Consider the following 26,336-nt stretch of genomic DNA (forward strand, 5'->3'; position numbering starts at 1 on the left):
CATAGCAAAGCAGGGCATGAGAGGGCCAGGGGTCCTCACATTCTGCAAACCAAAGAAAGCTGGGCTCCAGTCATCATTCATGGAATGAGGTGGGATCAAAATCCCACAGCTGGAGATCTCCTGGCAGGAGATAAAGACACTGAATCAAAAGTTGGTGGAATGACCAGCATTCCCCCAGAATTCTACCAAGTCGCTGATAAAATGTGGATGCATAGTGATCTTGAGGAAGGTTAGATTTTGGGGTGTTAATAAAATTCCTCTCTTTCACAGACACGCTGGGAGCAACCAGTGAAGAAATTTCACGAGCCTTCTACCACCACTTAAGAGCTCACCCATGTCTGTGCCCCTCTCCTCTGTGCTCCTTCTTGCTACAAGGAACAACAACAACAAATTGTGTTTCCACCAAAACCATCCCTTTTATTTAACCCCATCCCCACTCACCAACTCAAAGCTCTCCTATAACTGTCACCTTGTTCTCCTACATAATTGAATTTCCAAATCTCCCCTCCCTTCTGGTCATTTCATCAACACGAAAATATGCCGCAATATCCTCTTCTTAAAAAACAAAGGTAATGAAGACCAAAACCTCTTTATGGATCCAGGCCAGTGTTCATCTAAAACACGCTGGTACCTCTGTTATGAGTGTTAAAAGTATTGAGATACTTCTGGACCTGGTGGGAATCACTCACCACCCTGAGTTTTCCAAGTATCCCTGCTCCCACTTTTTTCAACCCAAACCCTTCCCTGGGACCTTCAGGACCTTCCATTATCCAGCAACTGAAGGTTAGAGTCTGGATCAGCAGGGCCCTCCAACACCCTGCTCCGGACCTATAGCCAGCATCCGATTTGATTTAACAGTCCCCAGGCCATATGCAAGGTCCCTGCTTACACCCTACACTTGAAAGTCATCCCCCTTTCCTCCCCTTTATAGCAAAATCCTTGTAACAGAGGTCTTTTCTCATTCTCCCTATTTCTTTTTCTCTTTTCCTTTAACACATTCCAATCAGGTCACCATTCCAAAGTTTCCAGTACCAGTCTTTGTCAGGGTCATCAATAAAGCTTTACTTTGCCAAACCCAAAGATCAATTCTCAGTGCTCATCTTATTTGGCTTATTAGCCACATTTGTCACAGTTGACTGCTTCCTCTTCTTGAAATCTCTTTATTTTTTTATCTTTCTTGTCTCTGAGACCCCACTCTCTCTTCCAGTTCTCCTCCTTCCTATAGCCTGCTTTCTGTCCTCCTTTGCTGGTTCCTTCTCATCTTCTTGAACTCTGAACATGGCAGTGCTCTAGGGCTCACACTTGGGACCTCATCTTCTTTGCAGTCTACATTCATTCTTTGGCGAGCTCATCTGATCCCTTGATACTGAATACCTTCTATATGTCAATGATCGCCAAATTTCTATCTCCTGATCCATTTCCCCTGAAATGCAGATTCAAATAATCCAATTGTTAACTCTGCGTGTTCACCTGGGTATCTGATAGAAGTCTCAAATTTAAGTCATATAAAACTGTACCCTTGATCTTCCCCTCAAGAGTTTTCCCACTTGCTCCCAGTCTTCTTCATCTCAATAAAAGGTGACATCTTTCTTCTTATTGCTCAGTCCCAAATCCTTGGACTCGGGCTTGACTCTTCTCTTTTTCTCACACCACGCTATAATCTACCAACAAATTTGGTCATGCTACTTTCAAATTAGATCCAGAATCCAATCATTTCTCACCACCTCCCACCATAGCTACTCAAGACCAAACCACTATAATATCACCTTTTTACTATTGCAATGACTATCCAAGGGCCTGCCCGCCTTCACCCTTGCCCCCTTAAACAGCTGTCCTCCACATATGGCAGAAACAATCTCTTTGAATACAGTCAGTTCACGATACTCCTCTGCTCTGAGTTTTCAGAAGGCTCTATCTCCTCCAGAATAAAACTCAAAGTCTATATGCTATTCCTAGGCCCCGAAAGCACCATGAACTATGATGTATGCTTTGCTCTCAAGGAGTCCATTGTTTATTAGCTTAAATTCCAACTTTACTTCACTCTGTGACCCTCCTGCAAATACACGGTTAATCACAAGAAAGACTGGGGTGAGAATATGAATAATGGATTATACAAATCTAAGAACAAAGAAAAACAATTTGTGTGCAGCTGAAATCCTATTAGTCAGTTATGAACTGAAGCACACTGCTTAAGGGCAACATAGTCCCTTTGAATGTATTGAGATGATTTCATTTTGGCTCCACTGACATCATAAGCCGACATCAAATCATATCTAATTTCCAACGTTCATGGCAAACACTCCAAATACCTTGAATAAATGAATGCTTAGGAAATGAACTTATTTTTTAGCTGGGATGATGGTGATGAGAGCCGAATTGTGTGATGTGATCTGAACATATACTCTGTGAGGTCTGGTATTTCGTTTATATAAATTTTCTTTTTTTTTTTAAGATTATATTTATTTAATTGACAGATGGAGATCACAAGTAGGCAGAGAGGCAGGCAGAGAGAGAGAGAGGGAAGCAGGCTCCCCACCAAGCAGAAAGCCTGATGCTGGACTCAATCCCAGGACCCTGGGATCATGACCTGAGCTGAAGGCAGAGGCTTAACCCACTGAGCCACCCAGGCACCTCCATAACTTTTCTTTTTATCCCAACTTTATTATCTCCATTTTAAAGGTGGAATTAAATGTCTTTATCAAAGTATAAGCGGCAGAGTTCCAGACTTGAACAGTGGTCTGAGTGGCTTTAATGCCTGTGCTTTCACCACAGGTGTCTTGTGATGAGCCACCCTCCTATCTTTGTGACTTTTTTTCCCTTGACAACTGATAATCAATTTACAGCAAAAGTAGATTCAATCGTCTGCCATGGTGATTTCAACCTCAAATTTTATCTCCACGCTGACGGGTCATCTGCTTACCAATCTCATAAGGACAGTACAAATCAATGGTCCCTTGTAGAACCTCATCTGAAAAGGATCCCAAGTCTGAGAACCTTTTCTTGTAGTGACTCTCAGAGTCTTGGTGGGCCTCCGAACCGGTCCCTTCACAATGAGATTCTTCTCCTTTGTGCCTCTGAGCAGGTCAGCACGTATCTTCTCCAGAGATTTTACGTTGTGGCTGGCTAAGGTAATTCGAATTTGGAAAATTGCCACCCCTGGTTCCCTGGGTGTCTTCCTCACGTCTTTAAAAGCTTGCTCCTTGGCCAGAGGGAAGAGTGGTGAGTCAGGAGCTGGAGTGAGGCACCCAGAGTTCTGTTATAGTTGCAAACAACTCAAAGTCGTGTCTCTTTCTCTGTGACTTTTTTTTAAAATTATTTTTATTAATATATAATGTATTCTTTGCCCCAGGGGTATAGGTCTGTGAATCCTCTGTGACTCTTTAAACATGATTTTTAAAAATTTATTTATTTATTTGAGAGAGAGAAAGGGAGAGAGAGATGGGGAAGGAGCAGAGGGAGAGGGCAAGAGAGAATCCCAAGCAGACTCCCTTCTGAAAGTGGAGTCCCATGTGGGACTCCACCTCATGACCCTGAGATCAAGACCTGAGGTGAAATCAAGAGCCAGACACTTAACCCACTGAGCCATCCAGACACCCCAACACTTTTAACATCAATGCTCCTGTCATTATTACTACCTCCACAAACTTCCAAGATCACTGAAAAGTGAGAGCCAGATCCTCTGTTCTTTGTTTGTGGATGGGTATGCTAAGCTCCACAGAGGCTCAAGGTAAAGTAATGAGACAGAAAGCACAATCTCCTGCTTTCTTCTCTCCTGACCTTCTCATGTGTCTCACACTACCTCTCCCATAGATCTCTTAGCTAAGTGCATTGGACCCATTGACACTTTAAGTTCCAAAGCAGATCTTCTAGAGTCTATAATCTCACATCTTTTATAGTTTATTAATCACCTTTCTCATAAAAATGCTTAAAAAAGCCAATTCCCCATCTCCTGGAAGGTAGAAATGTAACACTATTTTCTGAAGATGCTCTCAAGCCCGTGGGAAGCTGAGTCCAATTTATCAGTCTTCCAATGTCAAATTTCAATTGGGTATTTCCTTGTCATATGAAACACACCTCAACAAATTCAAAATTTCTCCTCATGAACTTGTATATTCTAAAATAATCAAATTAAGAACCATATTCACTTGAAAATGAAATCCCTTAGATTTTGCTATATTTTTGAGAATCAAATTTCTATTAACTACTCATGACTTACCCTATTCGCACAAAAAAATACTCCCTTTTGTCAGTAGTCTCTGTGTTGAATGATCCTTCTGTGGTCAAGGGGAAGAGCCAAAGAGGAGAATCCTATTAAGAAACAACAGTAGAACGATGGTGGGTAGACTCTGCCTTCTAAAAGACTGATCTTCCAAGCCAAGTTGAAGCCCCATCTGGCTCAGTGACCAAGATAAAAGTAGAGTTATTAGAAGAAGCATAGCTTCATTTCAGTTCTCCAAAGCAGAAAACAGTAATTCATACAAAGTTCTGTGATACAGTCAACTCCATGGAATGAATAAATGAATGAAAGATCATTCAGTCATTCAACAGGTATGCCTGCTGTTTTCAAGGTGCTGTTGTCAGTGCTACAAAGGGAAATTCTTTGTGAAATGCTCCATTATAAGTACAAGTGGTATATAAATAGCCACTTTTATTGAGCTTTGCTCCTAGGCACTTCAGTCCTTATAAAGCCATACAACCTGCTAAAGGAAAACCCTCCTGCGAAAATATTAGAATGGTAACAATCCTTCCAGTACAGACCTCAGAAAGGATTTTAACACATATGAGTACACAATCAAGACAACAAAAATAGGTCAACCTCTTTTAAATGAACTGCTAAGATTATAGGCTACTTAGAAGAAATAATTTGAGATAAAGACATGTCTAGTGGTTGCTCCAGCCTATGGTCCAGGACCCCAAATAAATGCATTTTTTAAAAGTAGATTCATTCTGGGGCACCTGGGTGGCTCAGGGGGTTAATCCTCTGCTTTCAGCTCAGGTCATGATCTCAGGGTCCTGGGATCGAGCCCCACATCAGGATCTCTGCTCGGCAGGGAGCCTGCTTCCTCCTCTATCTCTGTCTGCCTCTCTGCCTACTTCTGATCTCTCCTTGTCAAATACATTAAGAAAAAAAAAGTAGATTTGTTGTGATTTGGTTTACTAAAAGTAATTCTGGAGCTGATGTTTCAGAAGTCAATTTTCTTAGGAGAGTATACCCTAGAAATACAGTTGATGTTATCATGTTTCTACAGTTAATGTGCTTTTCCTCTAAGTATTTTCTGCACATGACCCACGATCAAGAAATCCCTGAGGGTAACATTGGAGGTGATTTTGGGGAGCCTTCTTATCTTCCAGAATTTTATTAGTGCTTATGATGGAAAGAACTCTTACAGAAAGTCCAAAGTCTGAATCAGTGTCCTCACCAATGGAAACACTTGTATGGAACAGCAAAAGGTTACCATGAGAGCAAAAACCAAGGTCATGTGTATGTGGGGGAGCTACCGATCACACGAGCCAGAACTAGCCCAACCTGATCCTCCTGGTACCTCAATGAAGACTGTAGGACTCTGCAGAGAACAGATTGAACACAACTGACCTAGCCTACTTCATTTCTCAGAGCGAAACTAAGCCCAAGAAAGACAAAATGCCTCTTCCAAAATCACATAACCAATTATTGCTGAGCTAGAACTAGTTTTCTGATTCCCAAGATAGCACCTTTCCTCATACCAGACTCCTCTTAATTTCAGAGCCTACTGCAGTCTCCCTACAGCAAAAATTTCCTCTCTATTTCAGGCAACCAGAGCAGGCCAGGTTGGGTCTGAGCCACCCAAGACCATTTGTCAGTGCCAGTCTCCCACCAGGCAATGCCAACCCCAGCATCTGGTCCTGGTCCCTAGGACTTATGTTCTCATAATTAAAGAGCTGGCATATATAAACAAACCATAACCAGAACACCGCATGGTCAGTGAATAGAGGTCAAACGTGGATGAGAGCTGACTCCCAAGGTGAGAAGGAGCCAGTTCCTAATTTCCAGTCTTGTTTGTCTCTGGTGACAGGTACATAAATATTGCAATTGTTACAAAGAGCCTCTTTAAACCCCAAATATCCCTCAACTCCACAGCAAGTTAAACAAAACTTACACTATCCCACTTTGACTAGGTGGGACTCTACGTGAGCCAGGGGGTTGGAGTTATTTTCAGGTTTGAGTTAGGGCTTGCTTATTCAGGGAGACATGCTGGGGGCAGCATGGGGAGAGGAACTCTTATGGCTCTTGAAGGAACACCAGGACAATTTTGGCTCAGACTGCTTATAACTCTATAGGATGTAACCACTCCCTTCCTGGGATAGGTACAGCTCCCAAGAGGCCCCACCCAGACAAGATCTGAAAGGTCTGCAGCAGTAGCCAGAGTATAATCGGAGACTTGTACTCTTTGCCCTATTGCTACAGTGTGCTTGAGGTCATTTTGTTGCACTAACAAAACGTATTTCCCTCTTTGTGAAACAGTCTAGAGACAGATGACTCAAATTGGAGTCTAGTGCATCTGCCCCACTTGGGAGTTTTGTTAAACAGGTGTGTTCCCAAACCAACTCCAGATCCACTGAATCAGCACCTGTAGTTTAGTAAGACCTCCAGGTGATCGGCATGCACCTTAAATTTGGGAAGGACTGGTCAAGAGATGAAGACCATGACTCTCCCCGTTTGCCATTAGCTCCATGTACAAGGTTTCAGTTAGCAAACCTCCTTGTGTATCCTGTGCTTTTAAATGGAGAAATAAAGTACCCCCAGTGAAATCCAAAACTTCCTTAAAATATGCTTTCTTTTGCTCCAACAAGTTTTTCAACCCCAATTTCCATCTAATGGCCATTAGGGCAGGATTTGCTTCAGATCACCAGTAAGGATCTGAAGGAGGAATATGCATTGTGGACTGTGATAACCAGCAGTAAATATATTTGGTATTAAGTCCTTCTCCTTCACTTCTAGACATCCAGCTGGCTACCAAGTCCTTTTGATTTTACCTCCTAAAGGATTTTATTTATTTGTTTGTTTATCTATCTCAAGCATAATTAACATACAGCATAATATTAATTTCAGATATATGCACCCCTATGATTATTGAAGCACTCTTTACAATAGTCAACACACTGAAGCAACCAAGTGTCCATCAATAGATGAATGGGTAAGGAAAATGTGATATATATATACACAGTGAAGTATTACTCAGCCATTAAAATAAATGAAATCTTGACTTTTGCAACCATATGGGTGCTCCTAAATTATTTTTCCATCCTCCTTTCTATCCCCACTGCTCTGCTTTAGCTCAGGTCCTTATCATATATAACATGGACATTAAAATAACCTCTCAACTGCACACCTGGACTCCCCACATAGTATTTTGGTCAACCACCACATCCTCCAAGCTGGCATCAGAAAGAACATTCTTGAAGGCAAATCTGATCATATTGTCTTCTTGTTTCAAGTCCTCTAATGATGTCTGACAAATTCAATACTTTCAAGCTTTTCATGCAAGGTTTATGGTGATAGTGCTTTTATTTACTAACCTAACCCTATTTCTCCCACTTTCCTACTTTTATACCAATTCATGTGTTCCGTTCCTCTCGTTTCTCCCAAGCTGCCTCTTTGCTATGCATACTTTTTCTTTTGCTGCCAAATAAACCTCTTCTTGTTTTTTAAGATATTGTATAGACAGCCCCAAATCTGTCATGGTTCAGTTTAAGACAGTTTGACTTTATGACAGTGTGAGAGGTATCTACATTCAGTAGAAACCATCCATGGAATTTTGAATTTGGATCTTTTCCCTGACTAGGACTATGTGGTACTTTCCTCTCTTGTGGTACGGGGTTTCTGAAGCAGCCAGCCCCAGATCCCAGTCAGCTTCACGAACACCGGGTCAACAACCCAAACACTGACAACTGTTCTGTACCCACACAACCACTTTCAGTATAATATTCAGTAAGTTATGGGAGATTTTCAACACTTCATTATAAAATAGGCTTTACATTAAATGGTTTTGCCCAGCTGTAGGCTAATATAAGTGTTCTGAGCATATTTAAGGTAGGCTAGGCTAAGCTACTATGTTTGGTGGGTTAGGTATATTAAGTGTAGTTTCAACTTATAATAGATTTACTGGGATGTAACCCCATCAAAAACCAAGGAAGGGGAGGCTGGGTGGCACAGTCAGTTAAGTGTCAGACTCTTGGTTTCTGCTCGGGTTGTGATTTCAGGATCATGAGATGAGGCCCCAACTTGGGCTCCCCACTCAACAAGGAGTCTTCTTATTTTTTTTTTTAAAGATTTTATTTATTTATTTGACAGAGAGAAATCACAAGTAGATGGAGAGGCAGGCAGAGAGAGAGAGGGAAGCAGGCTCCCTGCCGAGCAGAGAGCCCGATGCGGGACTCGATCCCAAGACCCTGAGATCATGACCCGAGCCGAAGGCAGCAGCTTAACCCACTGAGCCACCCAGGCGCCCCAACAAGGAGTCTTCTTAAAAGACTTTCTCTCCCTCTCCCTTTGACCCTCATGACCTCTGTTCTCTCCTTGGTTCTCAAATAAATACATCTTTGTTGTTGTTGTTGTTGTTGTTGAAAAAAGTGGAGGAAGATCTGGAGTTCTGTTTTAACACCTATCAGCTCTTCTTGACCATGACTCTCAACCACTGAGTAGAGTTGGTCATCCCTGGATCCCAACAACATCTTGTGTTTGCTCAATTAGCAGCACTTTCCCTGAAATATGCTTGTCAACTTGTCTCTGTCCTAGCACCAGTTTATGGCATCTTGAGGTCCGGAACAATGTCGCATTCTTCTTTTGCATCTTGAGTATCCAAGTACCATCACCAACATGTAGTAAGCATTCAGTGAATGTTTGACAAATGAAACAATTAAAGGAATATAGTCACTGTGTGAAGTAGGTACCACGTTATCCCAGGGAACTGTGAAAAATACACAGCACATAGATTTAGTGGAAATATTCACAATGGATTAATCTTTGAGATCCCCCAATGATGGATATTAAGGAATGGAATTGATGTTAATAGTGAAAATTACTTATGTTAGTTAGCTCTGCCACTACCCTAAAGGGAAATGATCTACTTCATGTCATTTATTAAATACCTAATCACCTGTGACATCTAATAATCAGAAGAATTATAGCCTAAGGCACAACCAAACCTTGCCTTCTGCCGACTGTCAATCTAAGACAGTTAATATGGACACCAGCCACTCTCCTAGATGGTCAAAGAACTCTTTCCCTTGGGGCATGACGGTGTTGTCGGAAGGAAAGAAAGTCAAGAGGTAAGGCTAATTAAACACTTCTGGAAATTGGGTCTTAGCCTCTGCTACCCCATTTCCCCACAGCAGGGCTCTCATGACGCAGTGCTTCAAGCTCAGCTCAACTGGTCTCCAAGATCAATTTGGGACTCAAGCAGGGAAGATTTCAAGAGCTCCAACTCAGTATTCTTCATCAGAGGTCCAGTTACATTTGCATCCCGTCTTCCACCTTGCCTTCCTAGCCCCTGCTCCTAAGGCCCAGAACCCACCTTACACTCTGGATTCTGCTGATGAAGACAGTAACAATAATGCTGTTTCACACATTAATCCAACCTTACTATGCACCAGGCGCCATTCGGGGTGCTTTAGGTGTATGAAGCAAATTTAATTTTCACAACAAACCAATTTATTAAGTACTGAATTATCTACATTTTACAGATGAGGGAAACACAGACAAGTTTCCATCTATTGTTTGCTTGTTGGTTTCTCCTGATCATGTTCTGTCTAATTACTGCAGATTCCATGATGTTAACTACTTTGGGCTGCCTTACTTTTTGGATATTATGCTCTGAACTTTGCAGCTGGATCTGCATACACTCCGTCCCCTGACACCTTCCAGTCTGGCCATCCTATTACAGATTAATTTGCTCATTCGAGCCCTGTCCTGAAGAGGACAGCAAAAGAGAGATATAAGGTCATTTATTTCCCACTCTATTTAATAGGGATACTTAATTAATGTTCATAAAATTAAACTCAGAGTATGTAATATGAATAAAACACCAAGTGATAACAGGCACCCATACCACATACTGTCTGAATTAGAGGAAGAGGAAAGATGAGGTGCCATTTTTAAGAATGTACAACCTTGCAGACATTCTCCTAGGCATCTAGGCATCTATCTGGATCCCTGAAACTCTTTTATTATAATGAAACATAGGATGTCTATTAGCAAACTCAAGGATCTACACACCATAAGAAACAAACCATTGGTGCTCCATTACCTAGGAAAGAGAACTGTGGGAGCACCTGGTACAGATTCAGGATTTTGTTCCTCACAAGCCTTTTCAATGAAGTGCACATTCACTGACTCTCATATTTGCATAGTTCAGATAATAACAGCTCTCTGTTTCACGTTCAGAGCTGAGGTCAATGTCACTAGAAGCTGTTGAGCAACAATCCCCCTTTCAGGCAGTCCTTTGATCAGGTAGAAGAGAAGACTTAGAGAAGAAGGAATAGAAGCAATTCACTGCCCTAGGTTTGGAGCTCTAAAGCAGACCACATTTCCAGACACACATATGGGGTAGGTTTCAGTATCCTCTGGAGAACTTTGCGAAACACAGATTAGATTTCATTCTCTCGGTCCAGATCTCTAAACCAGAACCAGCCAGCCAGATAGAAATATATGCAATATACATATAAATAAATAAATGCATATATATATATATATATAATTTTAAAGGGAGATTCAGATACATATTATTGATTAGGAAATACTGCTAAAATTTCCATCTTGGAAGAACAAGAACACTAATAGCATATGTATTTTCTCCTCCAATAATACCAAGAAATGTAAATGAGTTACCGCTAAATTAAGCCCAAAAATTAGGACTACAGGGAGTGTCCTTAAATATAAAAAGAATTTGGTCACATTGAAATGGGTTCTGAAAAATCCCCTGAATGCTGACAGTTCCCCAAAGGAATTCATTTGAAAAATTAGCGTATAGTAAGCCTTCATGGAAGAGAAACACATATTAAAAATTCTTAAATAATAAGAGATAAATTCAGAGTATGGTAAGAGTTTTAGAAAAGATTCATAGCAAGGTTTTGGATTGTAGTTCACTCACCAGTATATTTAAATTGTAAGTTAATTTACAAATATTTGATAAGGATAATTTGAGAATGGATGTAGTCATCTATTTACTCTCTAAAAATAAACTGATGCCTGAAATGTAAGTGTCAAAATCCACAAAAGCTAATTTTACAAAGTCACAACACTGAACAGATTAATCTTCTCTTTGCCCATCAGCCTCGGCCCCCCTGTTGATGACAGCAGTTGCTTAAGCCAGAAACATCATCTAGGACAAAGCTTCAATCATATGATGGATTGTGTGGGTCTTACACAAGCAGGACCTGCACAAGACTGCAGGAGCTTTGGGTCTTTTTTAACCAAGACAGGTCATTAAAAGAAATGAAAAGATGTCTTCTGGAGGTTTAATTAAGGAAGTTAATTCTAGGCCCCATCATAGGCCCATTAACCTTTCTCTGTTCCTAAAATACCTTATGTAATGTCAAAAAGAAGCAAAGATGGGAAAAGGAGCTGTGTAATTAAACCTACTTAACCTTAAAATGGAAATGTGTCAAGGGATAGAAGCAATTGGTATGAAGCTCCTAACCTGTATTTACGACCCCAAAACCCAGAACCCATATGCCTTCTCTTGCTGTGCTTGACTCACATTCTCTTTGCTATGGGCTGGACAACTTGGCTGGTGAATTTACTTACTGTGTCTGACCCAAACCATAAGTCAGTTGTCAAAATGCCAGAAGGGCAGTACTATTCTGGTACAAAGAACAAATAGCTTGCTGGTTTCTATACAGATTTCTTGCCACACAAACATTCTTCTAAGGTTCTTAAGGAGATGGTTTTTCCTGACCTAGGAATGCCTTTCTTCGCCATCCCATGAGAACGTGGCCAGGCTGGGGCTGAATCTGGTTCAAGATCCCAGAGAACATGATGCATGTATTTTTTTTTTCTATGATAGTACATTGTTATGCACGTAAATTCTTCCAGAATGCCAACGTATGACTTGATATAAAAGGGCAGAGGCATAGCAAGAATTTGGCTGCCTTCTCAACCCCAGCAGAACATTGCATGAGGAGTGTTACTGGTGGGTTTTTGCCCAATCAGAAAACCACTGCAGGGCCAGGGAAAGGGGATTACGATGGTTTCTTTCTTTCTCTCTTTCTTTCATGTTTCAAGTTTTTAGTTAAATTCTAGTTGGTTAACATATAGTGTAATATTATCAGTTTCTGTTGCACTTAATCACCTAGCTTGTTCTGAGTTCTGTTCCTGGGGCTGTATCAGTAGGGATGGGAGCATTCAGAACCAGCCCCAAACCAATCTGAAATGTTGCAAGTTCCAAAACTTAACAGAAGCAGTCAGGTCTCTATTAAATACCAACAGATTATGCACATTACAGATTATTCATGAGGACTTTGTTTTCTCAGGGGCCTCTCAGGGTATATGAGGGTTGACACACAATACAGGACACCTGTATTTTTATTTGCAAAATCTGGCAACCCTACCTGATATCCAACTGGTAATCATCACCCAACACCCTTAAAACAGGACATTTTAGACAGAACTTGGAACCAGCCCTATTGACTCATTTTACATATGAGGAAACCCAGACACCCCAGAGATTTTTGGCAGGTGGTGGGTGGTCTGCTTGTTCTTAAGATTCCTGGCCAGTCAGAGGCAGTGTTTGGACCAGAATTCAGCCTATTTTATACCCATTTTATTCCTACCACCCAAGCTGTTTCTCTAATAACAATGCAATATTTTTATTGTTATTGTGTTGTTTAACTAGGCTTTCCAAAAATCTGACATTTCTTGAACATTACCCTCTTTTAGGTTCTATGCTAAATTCTATAGACAAAAAAGGAGTACCATTCTCTCCCCTAAACCTGATAGCTTTTAGAATTTAAATTCGTTACGTGTTAAGGGAAATAAAAACTTGTATTTTTTTAATATGGGCAAAGAGCCGCATAATAATTTTTTCAAGCCCAAATAGAAAGATGCTCTTGCAGAGATACTATTTTTTAAGTATTTGGACCACTGTAACCCTCCATCAGTTAATCATCAGTGCTGGTATTCTAGGCAAAGGTCATAAATACAGTCGAATCTCAGCCAAACTTTAGATCACTCTGTTCTGCAAAATCCGCTGGGAGAGATTATCTAAGTCCATTTGGAACCCGCTTCATACCTTCAGTCACTATCCTTCCAGGACCTTCTTTATATACTTTTTTGCTAGGAGATATGGTATGAAAATGCATTATATCTAGAAGTCTCTCATTCACATAGGAAATGGAAGAAATAGCCTTGGCTATGTTCAAGATAGATCTGTCCCTCTCTGGCTATCCCACGCTACTATGACTATTATCTGTGCAAGTGCCCTTCTTATTTGTGATGATTTCCTCAGGTCTTTCTCTCAGAAATAACTAATTTTGCACCTCGTTTTAAAATACAGTCTTGGACTTTGAAAAAACATAGGCATCCCATACTAAAATAAATGAGTTTAATCTAGGACTTACACAATAGTAATATTAATCTGGGGGTGCTTGGGTGGCTCAGTGAGTTTTAAGTGTCTCCTTTAGCTTGGGTCACGATCCTGGGGTCCTGGGATCAAGTCCCACATTGGACTCCCTGCTCAGCAGGGAGCTTTCTTCTCCTTTTCCCTCTCCTTCAGCTGTTTGTGCTCTCTCTCTCATAAAAGTAAATAAAATCTTTTAGAAAAATAGTAGTATTAATCCAGTTGGAAATCCAGCTTTTATTCACATCTTTAAAGAGTTCCTATTCTTAAATGATTAGTGTTATTGACCAAATTTTGCCCTCCCCAAATTTGTATGTTGAAGCCCTAACCCCGGATGTGACTGTATTTGGAGATAGGGCCTTTAAAAAGGTATGGGCAGGGTCACCCAAGGGCTCAGTTGGTTAAGCGTTTGACTCTTGATTTCAGCTCTGGTCATGATCTCAGGGTTTGGGATTAAGCCCTGTGTCAGGCTCCGTATTGGGCAAGGAGTCCGCTTAGGATTCTCTCTCTGCCTCTGCCCCTCCCCCAACAAACGTGCACGTACACTCTCTCTCAAAAAATAATAAATAAATTAACTAACTAAATAAATAAGTAAATAAAACTAAAAAGGTACAGGTAAATGGAGTCATAACATAAATGAAGCCCTAATTCACTATGACCCATTTCCATAGAGGAAGCGGAAGAGACACCAGGGGTGCTCAGGGGTGAAGAAAAGGCCATGTGAGGATACAGCAAGGGAGTGGCTCTCTGCAAACCAAAGAGAAAGGCTCAGAGGAAACCATCCCTGCCAGCACCTTGATCTTGGACTTCTAGCTTCAAGCACTTTGAGGAGATTAGTTTGTATTGTGTAAGCCACCAGTGTGCAGTATTTGTTATGGCCGCCTGAGCCAATGAACACCATCAGAATGAAGCTCGTGAGCATTAACCAAATAATTGCTGGAGTGTAAGAGAAGTGAAAGCAAGAATTCTACCTCATTCATAAAATTCACACCTCATATAACGCCTTGCACACAACTGGTCCCAAATAAACAGCTGACAAAATAAAAGAATGAACGCGTGGATGGATTTAGACCCGTGCCCCAGCAAAGCAGCACCAGCCATGTGACGTAACCACAGTGTGAGAGAGGAAAAGCAGAGGCTTCAGAGCCAGACAGACTGCTTTCACTCTTCTCTACCTGCCAACTTGGGAAGTTCCATAACCTTATTAACCTTAGTTCCTTGTTTGTCAGTTGACAGGAGTAATGTTTGTATCATGTAGTTGTGGAGATGGAGGTGATATGCCTGGTGTATATCACAGGTGCTATAAGGTTGGTATTAATGATGGTTGACCTTCCATGTGTTCACTCTTTTATTCATTCAACAACTTTTTATTGAGCAAGCCCCTTCTAGGCACCCAGCATTGTTCCTGGCACTGAGAATAAAATGGGTAATGACACAGTATCTTAGCTCACGTGTGCGTTGCATTCTAGAGAGCAGAGTCAAAGACAATGGGAAATAATCAAATGATTTCAGAGAGTGGTAAATGCCACGAAGAAAATAAAGCAGAATAATGTGGTGATGACTGTCTATGGCAAGCTCTCTGGGAAGGAGACATATGAGGCTAAGTTCTGAGTGATGAGAAATCAGCCTGGAAAGTGTCTGAGGGAAGAGCATTCCAGAGTGAATAGCTGCTACAAAAGGCCTACGGAGGGATGGCTTTAGCATCTTCAGGGAACAGAAGAAGACCAGTGTGGCTGTAGTATAGTGAGAAATGTGGAGAGAGGTACCAGATAAGTCAGAGAAATTAGCTGCAGCCAAATTATATAAGGACTTATAGGCCAGGGTGAGGTGTTTGAATTTTTTTCTAAAAGTAATGGAAAACAGATTTTCAAGCAGGGTAAGAAAGTGAGTTGATTTATGGTAAAAACATTATTCTGCTGCTGTCCCAGTGACAGGTGGTTGAGTGGGTGGAGGGGGTTCCTCGGGGGTCATGTCCAGTGGTCTGGGCAAGAGGGCACTGGCTTGGACTATGGTGGTGATGGAGCCAGATAATGGATGAATGGAAGATATTATTTAAGTCCATTTAGGACCTGCTTCATACCTTCAGTCACTATCCTTCCAGAACCTTCTTTATATACTTTTTTGCTAGGAGATATGGTATGAAAATCTATTATGTCTAGAAGTCTCTCATTCACTAAGCAATACGGGAATGGAAGAAATAGCCTTGGCTATGTTCAAGATAAAACTGTCCCTCTCTGGCTATCCCGCGCTACTGTGACTATTATCTGTGCAAGTGCCCTTCTTATTTGTGATATGATTTCCTCAGGTCTTTCTCTCAGAAATAACTGATTTTGCACCTCATTGTAAAGTATATTTTTAGACTTTGAAATAGCACAGGCATCCCATACTAATGAAGGAAGATGGGCTAGAAATCTCCAATGCGCTGGATGTGGACAGAATGAGGGGCTCAAGGATGACCCCTAGGATTCAACTTCAAGAGCCAAATGAGATGGTGCTATTTATTGCGATCAGTTGGGGGTAGGAAGAGGCAGGAGAGTCAATGGAGATGACACTGACCCTGACTTTGTCTCCATTTACCAATACAGTTGATGCAGCTTCCATGGCCAAGCCAGTAGCAGCCTGTCTCTTAAGAAAAATCACTGGAGCTTAGTTGCCAATACTGCAGATTCATTATCAATTCATTGATCACTGCTAAGCTTCACACTTTAAGTAGTTGTGTGAAAAATGATCTGGGAGAAGCTCAGGTTTGTTATTATACTCCTCTTCCAGGCCTTGGTTTTCTTCCCTGTGGAATGAAGCTTTTTGAGTGTGTGTTTATTTTTTGGTATTTCCCAACTGAACCACATTACCTCTCCTCACTCTGCAGAAACAAAACCGGAGCAGGGGGATCCCCTAGGAGCCACAAGGATGGAAGAGCAGATAATGGTCAACACTTGGACTCTGTGCTCCTCGTACAGACTTCAGAGTTCTTGTGCCGCCTGGCTCCTTCCTCACTGCTTCTCCCTTCTCTCTCAGGCATCAGGGTTCACTGCATCATCTCCTTCACAAAGGGTTCACATGGCTGCCAGTGGCTGGCTTTAATTAGAGTGTGGTACTGAGCATCATTACAATGTCGGTGGTGTTAAATTTCAACGTGCTCAGATACCATGAGCTGAAGTCACAGCTCATGACAGCCACAGGGAAGTGAGTGTTGAACTTAACTGGGAGATGATTAAAACAGGCAGGAGCAGAGATTGTTCATATTGGCCTCTCCTGCACTCCGACCCAACCACCCCCTTTTGGGGTCATGTCTTCCTTCCTTTGTCTTATTCATTCTCTCTACAGTAAAGGTTACTCTGAAGTGGGCATCTAACAAGGATGACAATGCTACGAGCAAGAAAAGAAAGCAACTAGAAGTACAAAATGTTTGTCCTGAGAAGCCTGCCTCTTATGGTTTCAAAATCATTCTGAAATAAAACCAGAGTAAATTACCCAGGTAACAAGTATGCCTTCCTAGTCTTTATATTGTGTCCACATGAGGGCAAGTAGAGTTTTCTTTCCATTACACTAAAGAGAGAGAAGAGAGACACAAGTAGTAGCTAACTGAAAATCACTGACAAATAGTTTTGGAATTTACTTAGTGAAAATGCATCAGCCATAGGCAGTCACCAGGCACATTCTTTGTCACTTTTTCAGAAAGCCATCGGTCCCCCTGACCATTAACCACCCCTGTCACCTAAGCTTCAGTAAAGTGCAAAGAGCTTTGATTGGCAAACAGAACACTTGCCTCTATGTGGCTTGTATAAATCACTTAGCCTTGTTAGAAATCAAGGCAGGATTCTAGGAGAGGCCATTGTGAGTTATTGATACAAAAAGGCAAGTAGATGACTTAACATCAGGCCCCAAATAGGGAAATTTGGAAAACTGCCGGGATACACACGGATGATCCCAGTTTCAAATTGAAATCCTTTTAGACAAAAGTAAGCTCTAAGAAGAAAATCCACCAGGTGTGGTGACAGAGAAATAAGTAAGGGGAGGGGGTGACCAGGAGAGGTTATATATAAAACGATGTGTGGAAAATGAGGAGGAACCAGGCTAAGAGCCAGAAAGGGAAAGAAAACAACAGGTGCAAAGCTCCTGGTGTAGGAAAGAGCTTGGTGTGTTCTACAAAGTGTCAGAAAGCCAGGGAAGGCTGAACAATGGTGACAATGGAGACGGGAGCCCGGAATGAGATTGGGGAGTTTAGGCCATGGGCAGGAGCCATATCCTGCATGGTAATTAAGGCAGAGAAAAGAGTTTAAATGTCTTCTAAGTAGAATTGGAGATCATTAACAGGAAAAGACACAAGTTGGTTTTGCTTTGTTTTGTTTTGTTTTGTTTTGCTATTTACAGATCTCTCTAGATACTATCTAGGGTTGCCAGGGATGGGTAGAATACCATTCGGCTTGTCAGGGATGGGTGGAAGGGCAGAGTGGGAGCAAGGTGATCTACTAGGGAGCCACGGCAGGTACATGGCCAGGAGACAATGAGGACTGGGGCTAAGATGATGGCAAGAGGAGAAGAGGAGGAAAAAACAGCCTGAAGTGTCTTGCACAACTGTGATGTATAATTAAGAGGACTTGCTTGTAGACTAGATGTGGATAATGATGGAAGGACAGAAATTAAGGGTTACTGCTAAGTTCCTGGTCTGAGCCCAGGGTGGCTGGTGAGGCCCTTTTTCTTTAGAGGTAGGACTGGGAGGGATGGAGGGTGGGTGCAGCAAAAATGAGTTTGAGAGCAGGAGGAAAATCAAGAGTTCCATTTTGGATGTCTTAACACAGCAATTCCTGTGAGGTACCTAATTACAGTATCAACTGTAGTTAGTTATATAGTAAAATATATGAATCCCCAGCTCAGATGAGAAAGTAGGGATGAAGATACAGATCTAGGAGTATCAATATGATGGTGATATGGAAAGTCATCGGAATGGATGAGCTCACCTCAGGAGAGAGTAGTCACAGAGACAAGAAGATGACCCAGAGATCAAAGAGGGGAAGAGACTCTAACCTTCATGATAGGAAGGCTGTCTCTCAGAAATGAGAGATAACCGGAGAGAATATGTTTCCCACTCCAGTATCCAGTACCTCCTTAGAAAACCACAATTAATCCTGAAGATGAAGAGAGAGAATGCAACGAAGAGCAGTTAGTGAACTACAACTTATTATTACATACGCACTATAATTATTAGCTTATGGCCTGGTCCTGGATTTATTTCTGTCTTTACTGTCTTCTTACTATAAAGTAAATTCCTAAGGTCAAAGATGCCATTTGTCCACTGATGGTTCTAGAACAAGCCAATGTTGGCTGACAGACTGACAGTTACTCTTACGATATTCAGGAGTAACTGGCCAAAGCCTGTTTCATGTTGGCTTCTGATAAACCTTCCTTCCATCATGGCTACTTCCTGTAATTTCACATTTGCAGGGCAGACATCAGAACACTTTAATCCTGATGAAAGTATGTGGCAGAAGCTCCTTTTCTCAAATCGATATGAAGAGAAGAGATCCTCATCTGTTCAGTAGGAGTTTTTTTTCCCCCTTAGCTTTGCCAAGAAAATTCAAAATCACACACAGGAATAAAAGAACTCACTTAAACTAAAAGGAAACAAGTATTTCACAAGAAGTCTTTAAGAGCTCTGGACTTCAGCATTCTTCGGTACGGGGAACATCGATATGGCAGGCTATCACTGAGAGCAGAGCAAATATTCCTGGAGAATTTTGTGAGGACCAGTTTAAAAAAAACTTTTTTTTTCTTATTTTTTCCTCAGTCCAGTTATTCTCATCTATTTTTCAAAGAAGATTTTTTTTTTCTGTCTCTTTCTCTAAGATGGATTTATTTGAGAGAGAGAGAGAAAGAGAGCACAAGAGGAAGGGGCAGAGAGAGAGAGAGAATCTCAACCACACTCCACGCTAAGCCCTGAGCCTGACTAGGGACTCAATCTCAAGACCCTGAGATCACCACCTAAGTGGAAACCAAGCGTTGGAGGCTTAACTGACTGAGCCACCCAGACACCCCTGCTTCTGTCTTTTTAAGGCCAAATACAACCTCAAGAAACAAAAAGTGAGATACTCTCACTTTTATTAGGAATTCACCCTCTTCTCTCACAGAACTTCTAAACTTCTTCTCCAGGTACATGATTTTCAGGGAATCTGAGGTAAGAAAAGATCAAGCTTTTACTGCCAAAGAGGAAGAGGTCTAGAGGTAAAGCCATCTCACCAGCGAACAATAGAACGTACTCCTAAAACATGTTTTGGGAAAATGCACGCCGCCCTCCCCTCCTTAATGACAAACTCCATGACAAGAGATAACATCTGAAAGGTCTAGACTGTGAACTGTAAGTGATAACAAACTTAACATACATGGAAGTTGTCTCGATTTTGTAATCAAAGAGAATCCTGATTTGTTCACTGTGGACCTTGGACAAATTATTTCTTTGTGCCTATTTTTTTTCATCCTAGAGATGGATAGATACCACTTACCTGGCATGTTTGTTGTGAGGTTTAGATATAAAGCACAAAGAGCTGGTATAAAGCACAGTGGAAGAAGAGAAGGGATGGTGACAGAAAAACAAAACACAAGTGCCTGCATCCTACACTGTGGTGGCTAGAAGGACTCATAGAAAATAGGGAGATATACTATCAACAACACAGAATGCTTTTGAGCACTTACTGTATGTTAGAACTGAGATAGTACTTTCATGAAAATTAAGACATTTTCAGGGTGACTCAGTAGGAGGGGATGGAGCTGGGACTCACACCGAGGCATGTAAAACCCAGAGTTCCTGGAATTCCCCACTACAGTGTACTGCCTGCCTTCTAGGTATAGGGAAGACAAATATATGAAAATCGTGATACTTGAGCTCTAGTTTTCATTTCCCACAAATTAAGCCATTTGGCCCTGGGAAAGTCACCCAATTTCTGTGACCCTCAGTCTTCCCAACTATAAAATGGGGGTGCTGGATATTACTGGATTACCAAGGTCATGTCTTTTTTACAATCCTGTGGTCCTGTGATTTTTTTTTACAGTTTTATTTAGATATGATTCACCTATAACACTGCATTAGTTTAAGGTGTACAACTAGTGATTCAATATGTAGATAATGTGAAATGATCACCACAACAAATTTAGTTAACACCCATTGCCATAAATAATTTCCATTTTGTGTGTGTGTGATGAGAACATTCAAGATCTATTATCTAAGCAACTTCCAAATATATAATACATCATTATAACTATAGTCCCCATGCTAGGACTCATTTAACTTATAGCTGGAAGTTTGTACCTTTTAATTGTGCTCAGATGCTTTTTACTTATTTTAATCAACTGAGGTCATTCAGCTTTTCAAAACTGGAGAATTACTTGGCTGCCAGAGTATTCACCATGAAAATCTGTAAGATAAATCAGGTCTCAAGCCCGCTAAAAACAAAACAAAACAAAACAAAACCCAACTGGTTCTATCCTGAACCTGGAGAAATGAAAGGAAGTGGTAAATATCACATAACAACAGAATATTCTACAGTGCTTCTTTATCTCCTAGTCTTGACAGAGTTTCCTGCCACAGTCAGACATGAAATGTCTTCTACAATGAACAGCAAGGAAAAGGGTCGGATCTGAAGAGTGAGTGTAGATCCAGAAAGCAGCCAAAGCCACGATCACAGCCCCGTCATGACCATACCCTTCAATCACACCTGTGCGAAAGCTGGGCCAATCTTCCCCTAGAAAACACAGCAGTCCTGGGGCAAAACTGGGGTTGGGAGCCAAATGTCTAACATGTTGATCCTTTCCTTTGACTTTTCTGCTGAACAGCATCAAGCAGGCATCAAAGCTCAGATTTTCTTGACCCAACATGATTTGGCCTCCGACTTTCGGGGACAGAAAGATGGTGCCCTCCAATCCTCGCTCCAGCTCAATGATTAAGTCCCGTCAGGGATGGCTGACAGAAAAAAACCCTGTCGTGGCTCCAATCTAAATTGTTGAAGCATCAGAATTATATGGTGCTTTTATTATCTTGTGGAATGCATGTCCCTGGGGTACTCCTTTGAGTTCAACTAAAATGACAGTTTAATTCTCAGTAAATGAGTGCTAATTAAAATGCTGGGGGAAAGACTGTCATAATTGAATAATGAGGATAAAGCAATGTACATTTGTTTAAAGGTTCCTGGAAGCTGAATTTAGGGATCAAAAAAATGGTCTCTAGGAGCTCACAGGCAAAACCAACTCCCTGAAAAATGTTCATCGCTCTGTGTGTGTATTCGCTAAACTAAGTTTTTATCTTGCGTAGGAATTGTTTGAAAGCGGCTGTGAGCATATAAGTCCTCCTTCCACATCTGTCTCTTGCAATGCTCCTCGCCAAAGATTTTGTGACACGGAGACTAGAGTGGAACCGGTGGGGATGGAAATCTGTGTTGTTTCACTCGTACATAGGTAACTGTGATCACCTCTCTCTCTCTCTTTTTTTTTAATATGCTTTGAGTTTATTTTTATGTATTTATTTACTTTTTTAGATTTTGTTTATTTATTTGACAGACAGAGATCACAAGTAGCCAGAGAGGCAGGCAGAGAGAGAGGAGAGGAAGCAGGCTCCCTGCTGAGCAGCGAGCCCGATGCAGGGCTTGATCCCAGGACCCTGGGATCATGACCTGAGCTGAAGGCAGAGGCTTTAACCCACTGAGCCACCCAGGGCCCCATGTGATCACCTCTCTTGACTCAGATCTCTGGAATGCAATACTCTTTGACACATGAACCCTTTTATAAAACTGCAGAATTAAGATAATGCCAAGAGGAGAAGCGTTTGGAAGGAAGGAGTATGGTTTCGTGGAAAGAGCATTAGATTCTAACCTTAGCCTTGCCGATAATTCTGAGAGTTTGTTGCAAATAATGTAATCTGGACCATGATCATTTAGTTGAACCTGTTTGGAGCATAAAATGAAAGAATATACGATGAGTGACTTTATTTATTTATTTATTTTTTTAAAGATTTTATTTATTTATTTGACAGAGGGAGATCACAAGTAGGCAGAGAGGCAGGCAGAAAGAGAGAGGAGGAAGCAGGCTCCCTGCTGAGCAGAGAGCCCGATGTGGGACTCGATCCCAGGACCCTGAGATCATGACCTGAGCCGAAGGCAGCGGCTTAACCCACTGAGCCACCCAGGCGCCCCCGATGAGTGACTTTAAAAGAAAAAAATTATAGGAATGAAATAAAACTTTAGCCTTTGGTTGACTCTGGCATAAATAATGTGAGCCTCTTATTTATCTTCCCAATTCAGATGACCCTAGTATATGGATACATTTTAACAGGTTAGACCCACTGGGCCAAGCTCATTACAGTAGCATGTGACCAGGGAAATCTGAATTATCCTAAAATACAAAATTTATCCTTCATCCCACACAATGTCCAATTTATATGCCTACCCCGACCCCCAGCTGCTGAGATAATTGGATTGACTTTCATGCTTCTGGGTTTCTCCATTTCCTTTAGCCCTTCTATTACTCTAGTAATAGTTCATTTCAAAGGCTTTGGGATTGTATTGAGTCCAACCTATTCAGTGAGTTTCTGTCCTGCCCTTAAAGATCTATGGGAAAAATAAATTCTATAACCACCTTCTATGCCTAACAACTTTTACAGTGAGTAAATTCTGTACAATCTGAATTCCTTGATTGTGAAAAAATGTCCCCAGGGCCACCCATTGGGAGGCCTCCCATGCACTTACTAATCCAGCACAGCTTAGAGGTCTTGACAGCTCCAGCAGTGCTGCTTAGACACCCCCCTTATGAATATGCAAAGACAATCTTTCACTTACAAAAGAAACTGATATAGCCATTATGGCCTGTGGTTAATCAAACCTCCATTCACTTCCCTCTGCTTTGAGAACCGTCATCAAGAAAACGTGTTGCTAAGCAAACTTAGCAGTAAGGACCAGGTTCCCTTAAAAACGATTGCCTAGAGGCCAGCTTGTTTAGAAGTAAGGATCCTGGTGGGTTTTTTTTTTTTTTTTTTCAGCCTCTAATTTGATTTCCTATAAAATCTAAGCTCATCATTCAGTTAAAGGAAGATTTGGAAGTTGCTCACACATTCCTCATTTTAACAAGTTAGAGTTTACACACACACAAATACACATGCACACACACACTCACTCACACCAGGTCCTTCCACTTGCTTCTGTAACCGCTTCTTGGAAAACATCCAAGCTTAGACCAAGGAAATGCATAATAGAGAAGCTGCTGACTTTCTAAGCATCTGGTGAATTCACAACTTTCATTGAGCCTTACATAATGTATCATCAATATTCATTCTTTCATAGACATCTATCTTAGTCATTCCCACCTCCCCCAGGAAACACGGTCAAGAGAAAACATAAAGGATACTCTATCACAAATTCTTAATGAACAGTACCTAGGAACAGAAATTCACTTTCTAGCTTTACAACTCATTTTCAGCATAATCTTAAGAGATCACTTAAAACTAGTTGTGCTATGGATTCCATAGACCCAGAATGGTGAATAACACTTTTCAGGACACCAAGATGAGTCCTTAAGCCTACTCACATGATAGCATAACATCCTCTCAAACGACCTAGATTATTAGAATCCATCTAGGTTAGTCAAAAGCTGTTTTATAGGATCTAGGTACTAATTTCCTCTAGCAGGTGGTGGGCCAGTGGTACATGTGAGGTTCTGATTAATCAGTTTTTATTAAAGAAATTAGTAAGAAAATGGCTAATGTAGTATTTACTATTATTCAATGGTGGCCATAGGATCAGTGTTTTTCGGAATGTAACCCTGACTCATCTGAGAACTTGTCAAAAACGAAGATTCCCTAGTCCTGCTTGGGGCTTACTGAATCCCAGCCTCTCTTGGTGGGGTCCAGGAATGTGCAATTTTAATAATGGTTTAACATGGTTTTCAGGCACATGCGAGTTAGAGAGAACCTCTGCTTGGCTTTTTTTTTTCCCCCCCTCAAAAGCATCGTTTCTGGCTTTGCTGGAACTCTTCAGTCAACCTGAAGCAAGATGGTTCTAATCTCTGAAGAGCTCTCATTCCAAAGGCTTCATGTTCATACTGGATTTGAAGACCTATATTTTTGATATTCCAAAAACCTGTCAGTAATGCCAATGCCTAGATGACTATTTGGTGTTCAATCCATCTCTGATGTCAGATGCATGGAATCATTCGCTTTTATCTGTTTTGCCATCTGATTGACATGGGTTGATTAGTTAAGGTTTTACAATAAAGAGAAGCTAATGGATCTTTGAGTTCAGCGGGTGTGTGTGTGTGTAGTATGTGTGTGTGTGTGTTATGTGTGTGCATTTAAATACTTTGCTCTTCTTTTGTTTTGACTTTATTCAATTAACTCATCAGCTTGCAACTAGTCAAGTATGACTTCCTAATAGCGTGGGTCATGCTTACTCCTTCAATCAACTCTTGGCATGTAACACTCCTATCTTCTTCTCCGAACATTTGTATAAGACCTCTACCTATTTTGTCAGCATCTTACAGAAAGGGTTCAGGGTGGGGGGGGGGGGCACTTGTAGATTTCTATATTCAGTCATGAGTAAAACATGTGAAAGCACACTCTAACAAATACTTAGGTATACATTCCTCAAAGTTATGCTCCTTAGCAGTGCTGTGGCATAGTTTTATGAAGGACCCCCTCTAATAATAGTTGGTGGGAGTCAGGATCTCATCTAAACCTTCAGAGAAGTTTTTCATCCAGTCTTCTCTCATGGAATTGACACATTTGGCACTTCTGTCAACACTGTACTTACAGCTTCTATGACATGACTGAAATTCCTCGAGGGTAGTGAATGACTTCTTTAATTCCACCCTGTCTCTCCCAAAAGCATCAGAAAAAATCCAAGAGGAGATGTTTAAGTGTATGCAGGTGGAAATGCAGTCCTGTGAATCAGTAATTAAACATAATCCAGTTTCTCAGACCTCAAAGACCAGAGAGTTAAAGTCAAACATGGGGAGGGGAGTATACATACTGAGACCCCTTGGCAAATCTGCTAGAGCCTCAGCTCCTCCTGGACCACTTCAGGGCCTCTGGATAGCTCACTACTCTCCTTGAAAGGCTGCCGGTCCCCTCCAGTGGTGCTGATCAGTCTCTCCCCTGCAGGATGGCCTACATTCAGGCTACCCTGGGATCTGTTGATTTCATTGTTGATCACCACTGTTGTTGATCTGCTCTCTCCCAAAAGGTCCGTGATTCTACAGTCACTTTGGTCCATGTATGGTCTGGCCCACTTCAAGCTCTGTACAGTGCAAGACTGGGGTGGAAAGGAAAGAAAAAAAGTAGAAGAAGGGTTCTTCCTCCTTCCCCACCCCCAGCATGAGAATGGCTTCCATAAGTCTGAAGAAAATGTCTTAGAAAGCCAGGTCTCTCACTGTGCCTCTGATGTGAACATTAATTCATGTGGCTGATTTGTCAGTTACTTTCATGAAACTCCATCTCTCCAAGAACAAAAAAAGTTAAAATTTGTACAAATTGGCCTATTGGCCCCTGGTTCTCTCTAACTGGGGTTCAGACAGCAAAGTGAATTTGACCACACCCAAGACCAGGGCTCTCTGCTCCTCCTCCACTGGGCGCCCTGGGGGCAAGAAAAGGGCAGTGAGCACCTCCTCCTAGACATCCCAGTTGCAGGGCGAGCTATTGACCTGACAGCTCTAGCCTGTCCACTCCCTGCTTCTCCTTTTATGAGACCCTGAGGAAGAAGGCATCCAGCA

At 41.5% G+C, this 26,336-nt stretch overlaps 1 pseudogene; it reads right to left on the reverse strand.

The window, feature by feature from the left end:
* Positions 1 to 421: 421 nt before the first annotated feature.
* The window catches only part of LOC131829328 (small ribosomal subunit protein uS10-like), a 58,820-nt pseudogene continuing 32,905 nt past the window's right edge, over positions 422 to 26,336 (reverse strand).

This window comes from Mustela lutreola, chromosome 1 (assembly GCF_030435805.1).
Source record: "Mustela lutreola isolate mMusLut2 chromosome 1, mMusLut2.pri, whole genome shotgun sequence".
Taxonomy (NCBI): domain Eukaryota; kingdom Metazoa; phylum Chordata; class Mammalia; order Carnivora; family Mustelidae; genus Mustela; species Mustela lutreola.